Source organism: Salvia splendens, chromosome 19, assembly GCF_004379255.2.
Source record: "Salvia splendens isolate huo1 chromosome 19, SspV2, whole genome shotgun sequence".
Taxonomy (NCBI): Eukaryota; Viridiplantae; Streptophyta; class Magnoliopsida; order Lamiales; family Lamiaceae; genus Salvia; species Salvia splendens.
This window is the reverse complement of record NC_056050.1, coordinates 8983925-8992525: the sequence shown is the minus strand read 5'-3', so window position 1 is coordinate 8992525 and position 8601 is coordinate 8983925. Positions and strand designations below refer to the sequence as shown.

The 8601-nt window shown below is 37.2% G+C and overlaps 1 long non-coding RNA gene across 1 annotated transcript; it reads left to right on the top strand.

Moving 5' to 3' along the window:
* The first annotated feature begins 3833 nt into the window (after nucleotides 1-3833).
* On the top strand, nucleotides 3834-7280 carry LOC121778374. Its single transcript, XR_006045665.1, has 2 exons — nucleotides 3834-4681; nucleotides 7088-7280. It is a non-coding gene; the product is annotated as an uncharacterized LOC121778374 (long non-coding RNA).
* The last annotated feature ends 1321 nt before the right edge of the window (nucleotides 7281-8601 follow it).

The window sequence follows — 8601 nt, the reverse complement described above, 5'->3', positions numbered from 1 at the left end:
TGTTATAAGCATGAGAAAATTTTGTTTGGATGATTGTGGAAGAAACCCTAATTTCGAAATTTTGAGTATGAAAATTGTGGTGTTCGGTTAGTGAATTCCGACATGTATTTGACTGACCAAACGGTCGAATTTTGATACGAAAATTTTACTGAATAAATTTGAAGGTGATTTCTATGTCTCGTATAAATTTCAGCCCTTTTTGTCGAAAAATGGATTTTTGAAAAATGTTTGAAGTCAACTGCGCAATTCTGCCAGTAACGTGTGTTCTCGGCCAGAATGTTTCGAAATCTGTTTGACCGACTAAATGACCTCCGTTTGATGTGATTCTTGAACTAGATGAAAATTTGAAGTGTCTTCCGAGTCTTGTGAAAATTTCAGCCTTATTGGACATTGTATGAATTTACGGTGAATTTTTCAAATGAACTGCGCAGTGCTGCTAGAATTTTATGTTCCGATCAGAGAGTTGCATAAATGTTTTGACTGACCAAATGATATGATTTCGGTGTGAAATTTTAACTGGGTGAACTTTAATGTGTCTAATGTGTTGTGACCAAATTTTAGCGTCATATGAGGAAGGATGAATTTTTGGTGAATTTTTGAAGTTGACTGTGCAATTCTGTCAGAAAATATTTTCTCGACCAGTAGGTTACGTTTCCGAATTGACCGACCAAAAGGGGGTATTTTGATATGAAATTTAAACTGGAAGTTATTTGATGAGTCTACTGCATTTTGGTAAAGTTTTAGCCCCAACGGAAGTCGGGTGATTTTATAGTGATTTTTACAAAATGGTTGCGCAGTTCTGCCAAATATTTATCTTTACAAGATGACTATATTGTTATGTTATAAGTGATATACATGATTTATATATGGGTAAGAGAATGATAAAAGTAACGATAGGACATGCATGATAATATAAGTTTACGAAAGGCTGATCTGTTTTGTCGTTGGCAAGGGTGATTGAGTATACGTGAGCTCGAGGAACGAGGGTTGCCTTAAATGGATATTGAATGGTTTAAGCAAACGAGGTGGGCTTTCTTTTACTAAACTCTTTTACGCTTTCAAAAGTATGATTATGGAGAAATAAGGGTGGTTTAAAGTGTTATGTCATGCCATGATGTTTTGTTTATGAGATTGTTGCCTGATGCCTAGTTCGTCTGAGCTTGCTCCGTTAGGCTATATGGCTGTAATGAATGAATGAAACGAATTCGGGTCTGAGTAGGGCCGCAAACCCTATCAGGCTGTGTACACAAGTGGGATCGTGAGCCGTCCTTGCTAGTCGGCCGGTCTCGTGGGCGAATAGTGTGGCCACACTTTCGTCGCACTATGGAAAGAGAATGTGATTGAATGATTGATGAGAAAGTGGGGAGATTGATTGTCTGGCCAGACTTTGAAATGTTTTTGTGTTCTCGTGATATTTCTTAACTACACATAAAACTCGAGATCACTGGTATGGATGACATAACTGTTTTTATGAAAATGTTTTCGGCATGAGCCCATTGAGTACAACAAGTACTCAGCCCTGCATGTGTTTTCCCTATATGCAGGTTGAGCGGGATGTTGCGGTGGATGTTGAGTCGGCATAGGGAATTTGGATGCGTTGTGTCTTCATACATAGGCGTCATCCTTGACTCTCTTTGAAACCTTATTTCCGCTGCTATATATATTTTTGAACTAAAATACTATTCTTTTAAGCTAATTGAGCATTTCTTATGAACTGTTATCCTTAAATGCTATACTTAAATGTTTGACCCTAGGTCACGATCGCCTCGTTTGTAACACCCCTAGTATGGGCGGTCGTGACATCTGAATTGCATATAGTTATAATAAATAAAAATAATACTTACATCGAATTGTTTACTCTTTATCAGACCAATATGATCAAATTTATGATTGGCCAAGTTGAGTAATTATTGAAATAAATATTTTGCTTTAGAAATAAAAATAGAATAGGAATGTTATCAAGCAAAATAATCTTTCGTTAATAAATGAATATACAAATAAGAATTATTTGTATGATTAAGAACGAAAATAATGCTACAAAATGCATAAGTTCCCAAAATAGTACTCCCTCCGTCCCAAGGAAGATGACCCCTTCCTTGGGCAGCACGAGAATTTATGCAATTTTATTTTGTGTGTGAAATGGAGAGAGTAAAGCAAGAGACACAAAATAAAGTAGAGAGAAATGTGTTTCCATTTTTAGTAATGGGCCATCTTAATTGGGACAAACTAAAAAAGAAAGTGAGTCATCTTCAATGGGACGGAGGGGGTAGCAGAATAGTATTCCGCAGTATTACTTAACAAAAATAAAGTGTTGATTTTCGACCTATATTATGCACATGGTGATACGGTATATATATTCATAGTTTTACGATTCTATCATTCTCACCAAGAATCTAAAAGATTTAGCACCAAAAATAATTGTTTAGCCCATTATAAACAAAAATTTACATCAGATCGTTTACAAACAATAATAAACAACTTTAGATATCGATTTGCATAAAAGATGAAGCAATTTACATCTATGAAATTTCTTTTCCTAGTTATTCTATGTTTTCTCATTATATGTTCAAATTTTTATATAATATCAATATGTTTTTTTCGACAATCTTAATTTAATACATTAGTCATTTATTTTTGCTGATGACAGAGGATTAGTATTCAATACTATTAATAAATGAGTATAATTTATACCGTTCAAATTCAATATGAATTATATAAGGACAAATTTATTGGATATCACATTTCAAATACTTCATCCACCCCACAAGAATATGCATTTTTTGTTGGACACTAGCGAGGTAGAACGAAAAAATAATTAAAGTATTGTTAGTGGAGAATTGGTCTCACCTCAATAGAGAGAAAAGAGTTTCAAAAATTAGAAAATGCATATTTTTGTAAGACAGACTAAAAAGGAAAGAGTATAAATAACACTCAATTCATAAATATACATCGAGGAAAAGACTGTGTAAACAAAACCCTGGGTTTATTAAAGATGAGAGAAACAAAAGACTCATTGGATTGTTTCTCAATCAGCGCATTTGTTTAAAATCGTTATCTAAACACCAATAGACTCTTCATGCCCTTCTCCTTCTTGATCACAACTTTCTCATCATCAACTCAAAAATTAACTATGTCTGCTTTGGTCTCTGATACTACATCTCTGGTTGCTAAAAACGACATGCCAAAGAGGATAGGCATGCCCTTGTCCTCTTTCATGTCGAGGACGATGAAGTCAGCTTGTAGCATGAACTTTTCCACCTTGACCAAGACAGCCTTGATTATACCCCTTGCTAAATGATCTAGTGGTCAGCTAGCTGAAGGTCAATGTTAATTGGTTCGATTCATTCCTCAAGACCAATTGACCTCATTATCTTCAAAACCATCAACGATATTTCCAAACCTTGATCCAGTAGGCACTTAGGAAATTTATTGTCCCCCATCTTAAACGAGATCAACAATTTTCGGGGCTCCTCTCTTAGTCGGAATTTTTCCTATGGCCACTTGCGAGCAAAATGCACTCAGTGCCACTCCATCATCTTGGATTTTCTCTTGCTTTGCAATAAGCTCTTTGAAAACTTTGAGAACTGTGGAAAATGTAAGAATATATCCATTATACACGTAGGAGCATCTACATTCACTTTTCTAATAAATTCATCATCCGGTCAAATCCTTCTCTTGCACCGTTTTCTTTTCTTTTTCTTATTGATCAGAAATGTTGCCGATAGAATAAAATTCAGACGGCCAAAAGGGATATATGTAACACCCCGAGTTTTCGTGCACAGATTTTGGGAGTATAAAAAAAAATTGGACGAAGAAACACTTGGAAATAAAGTTGCAAGGAAATGCATTCAAGGATAAAAGTAAGAGATATGCTTTTATTAATAGTACAATTTGGAAATACATGGATAATTACATAAGTGAAAGAGACAACACTCACACCTACATGACACTTTTCATCCTACCAACTCTATTAAGCAAGACTAGGAGTTGGCTAAATTAGTATGGGAACCCTTTCCCTTTCTCCTTCCTCCTACCTCTCAATTCTTGCTTCCATAAAGCTCCAAGGAGGCAGCTAGTGTACCTACAATATTACACCAAAAAGGTATCAAAATTTTTGTCACATAAGAAGGGAGAAAAGAGACACAAGCTCATTTAAGGAAGGGGAGAAATAGGCAGCCAAGGGGCTAGGGTTTCCAGCTGTGATGATAGCCACATTTTGTCCCTTTTCAACTTACACCATTTAGGGACAAAGCCAAACTGTCCCAGAGTAAGCAAACCAAGCCACAGGCCGAAAAGAGATGGAGGGATAGAGCCCTTATCGAGGCTCAAGGAACAGCCAAGAGAAGGATCTTCCTTCCCCAAAATTATCACCAATAAGGAATGAACGACAGCATCACAAAACTCAAAAAGGAAGCCAACACTGCAGCCTCAAAATAGAAATTGGAGCTCTCCAATGCCTTACACCAATTTAGTAGTGAAGCTTTAAGCCCAAAATCAAAAAGAAGAGAGAATCTTTAACCCAAATTAGCCACAAAATGCCAAGGAGTTAGGCTATAAATACCAGCCCCACCACCATCTCCTTCCTCACACCTCTCTATATTCACAAGACACAAGAAGCGCAACAAGAGAGGAAGGAGCAAGGAGGGCAGCCGCATAAACCAAAGGAGCCATCCAAACTAAGGTAATTCCCTCAACACCCTCCCTTGCATCACAGTAGAACAATCACAGTAGGCAATCGAGAACAACAACTCAAGAGGACTTAGAATTAGCCTCAACAATCAGTAGAGGAAATTAGCATCACAAGTAGTCCAGTAGCAATAAACATCCAGTGGTAATCGAATTTAGAGCAAACTCTCCCCAACAAGATCACAACTTGAGAAAACAACTTAGTCAAAACCCTACAATGAATCAATGCTGCCATAACTCAAGTTCGGAATAAATCACGAAATGGTGAAAGGGGAATAGGGGAAGGGTGACTTAGCTTAAAGAGAGGCCGATAGCAGCAGCGATAGCGGGCCCGAGGCGGCGCGTACAGCAGCGCTGCTCTCCGAAAACTTTAGTGCCATCGCGAAGAGACGGCGAAGGAGATGCGCTTTCGCCGGAGGAGGGACATGCAGCCACCGGGAACGGTAGCCATCAGGGAGCAACGCAGAAAAAAAAAGGGAGAGAAGAAGGCGACGCCTTCTCTGTCAGAGACTTCGTCGGCGAGCGGGCTCGACGGAGGTGGGAGAAGCCGGCTTTGGCTAACTCATCGGTGGGGAAACGAGGAGCGTCGGCGGGCAAAATTTGGGGAGGAACCGCCGCTGCTGTTCTCTCTAAATTGAGGACGTGGTTTGGGAATTTGGTTTTGTGAAAGAGAAGAAAAATGGAGGAAGGAGGAGGTGAATTAGGGAGGAATACCGACGGGTGAAAGGAGTATATTTGGTTCTTTTCCAAATTTTTGGTTGGGCCCTACTAATTCTTATTGGGCCAAGGAGTTTCCATTGGTTGGGCCTGAGAATATGAATTTGAAGTTAGGACCAAATGGAATTAATTTGCGAGGGAGCTTGGGCTGAAATTAATTTGGTTTTGTGCTGGAATTCTAATTAAGTTCTTGGGCCATGATTAATTAGGGCATGCATTCTAATTCTAATTAAAAGTTTAAGAATTTTCTTAAGTCTTGTTAGTAAGTGGTGTTGTTTTTTTTTAAAAAAAGGGTTATCTCCGCGAGTTAAGGGTGGAGTCAGGAAAATTCAAGTTAATGAGTTTTAAGCGAACGAGGTGGGCTTTCGAACTAATGTGTTTTTATGTGGGATTTCGAACTAAAGTGTTTTTATGTGGGCTTTCGAACTAAAGTGTTTTTATGTAGGCTTTCGAACTAAGATATTTTTAAGGCTTTCTGTTTTTAGTATGTTTACAGTTTTTATGAAAAGTATTTTCGTATGCTTCTATTTAAGATACGATGTTAAGTGCAAGCTTGCTATTTAGTGTGAAGTATTATGAAAAATGCTATTTGCTTGGTGTTATTATATGATGTTATGTGTGGCTTTACGAGTGCTTATAAAGTGTAGCTTTTGTTGAAGTTTTGAGTTCGGTTTTGACCGATAGAAATGAGTTTGTTCCAAATATATTTACGAGGAAATAGAAGTTTTGAATGATTTGAGTTCGGCTTTGACCGATAGAAATGAGTTTATGCTTCAAGAATAGTTTTGAGGAAAAAGAAGTTTTGAAAGTCATGTCAAGCCATGTTTTGTTTTGAACTTTGCCAATCTGATTGTCTAGCAAGGGCAGTATCCCTACTAGACCAGGAGTTTCGTAAATTCATTTCACCAGGAGTTTTGTGAATTTATTTCACCAGGAGTTTGGTGAAATTTATTTCACCAGGAGTTTCGTGAATTCATTTATTTCACTAGGAGTTTCGTGAATTTATTTCACCAGGAGTTTCGTGAATTCATTTCACCAGGAGTTTCATGAATTTATTTCATCGGGAGTTTCGTGAATTTATTTCACCAGGAGTTTCGTGAATTCATTTCACCAGGAGTTTTGTGAAATTTATTTCACCAGGAGTTTCGTGATTCATTTCACAGGAGTTTCGTGATTCATTTCACTAGGAGTTTCGTGAATTTATTTCACCAGGAGTTTCGTGAATTCATTTCACTAGGAGTTTCGTGAATTTATTTCACCAGGAGTTTCGTGAATTCATTTCACCAGGAGTTTCGTGAAATTTATTTCACCAGGAGTTTCGTGAATTCATTTCACCAGGAGTTTCGTGAATTTATTTCACCAGGAGTTTCGTGAATTCATTTCAGGAGTTTTGTGAAATTTATTTCACTAGGAGTTTCGTGAATTCGTTTCACTAGGAGTTTTGTGAATTCATTTCACCAGGAGTTAGTTTAGATACGGCATATGTTCCAGGAAAATAGATCGGCAGATTGTTTTTAATAAAAAAATAGGAAAATGATTTAGTGTTTTCTCATCTTTTACTCAGAACCCCGAGTTCACTCAAAGAGTGTCTTGACAAAACTATTTTTTCAGTAAAATATATTTCGGCACGTGTCCACTGAGTACACCAAGTACTCAGCCCTGCATATGTTTTAAAAATGTGCAGGTTGAGCAGTGATGACGACGGGCGGTGTTGAGCATAGACGATGAAGATCCTTCGATAGAGTAGTACTCAGATGCGACGTGTCTCCATACACGACGTTATCTGCTCTTGACTCTTCCGCTGCAATGTAAAAGTCGAGTTTGCGCTCTTTGTATCGTGCACTCTGATATATATTATTTGAGTTATTTCAGTTCAAGTTTCAGTTGTGCCACAATTTTCCCCTTTCTTCCCCGCTTCTTTCATCCTCCCCTAGTCGCGATCAACCGGGCTTCCTATCCTTAGAAAGTGCGGTCGTGACAATATAACTCAACTATCACAAGATGAGACGAAGGGATTATTATTATTATTATTAGTTAAAAGACTTTTTTTTAATGAAGCTGAAAGAAAAATTATGGATGCATAAAAGGAGAAAAGAGAGGTGAGAAGTTCCTTTTTATCCAGTTTTATTGAAAAGCAAGATCCGATAGAGTTGCAACCCTTCGACCTCAAAGTACACACGTGAAACGAATTACCCACCCTGCATTTTCCATTTTACTATTACTGACAATTCTGAATTTCCCCAAATAAATTATCAACTTATAATCAAGTATACCATAATGCTTAAATTATCAACCGTTCGATTTATTATTTAAGGGCTACGATTTAACGTAAAAGTTGTTTCTTTTGTGTCATAACAAGTTCGGATTAGGTCATATGAGGGTATTTGCGGGATTGCAAATAAGTGGAACCGTCGTTTCCGTTTTTAGTGGGCAGATTTAATGGGAGTGATTAAATTTATTTATTATGCGAATTTTATGGGATTCAACAAAGATATATCATCAAAACTTAATACGTGTTGGAGTGAAATTGAAGAGAACGATTAGCCCCTGCTTTGAAACCCTATTCTTTCAACAATTACTCTCCACTGATTTCTATTTCACGACGTCTACAACAATGGTGGAAACTCGGGGGGTCTGAAACCGAGAGCAAAGATGGAAAGGTTAAAGGTTTTTCTTGTTGCGCATTTTTGTGATTTGCTATAATCTGCGTGAACTGAAGTTCGTTTCTCATGTTTTTGAGGAGTTTATGAACGCGTGCCTTGGAAAGAAGAAAAGCGAACCCAAAAAGGACCATCCAAAAGGTATTATGTGGTCAACTGTATTTTTTAGGAAGAATTCTCTCTAGAAATCGTCACATTTAATCGATTGTGAATGCAAACAGTTATACAACGAATATGATTTTGCGGCTGTCGGAAAACAATTTTTTTGTTGACATTGTCGGTCATTCTTATTTTGGAATAAGTTGGAAATTCGAAATTCGAACATAAACAGGTTTAGAAGAAGGGTTGAGGAACATCTGATGAAATTACTTTTAATTTTATGTGACTGTGGGCTTTCTGAATGATTTTTTGTGAACAATCACATTTCTGTACAGTAAATATGTTGATTTCCTATGGTAAGTAAAACCATGACCTATTTGTTGCTAATAAATGACATATTTATCAGGTTAATAAATTGTTTTGTTGTTGTAACCGAGTT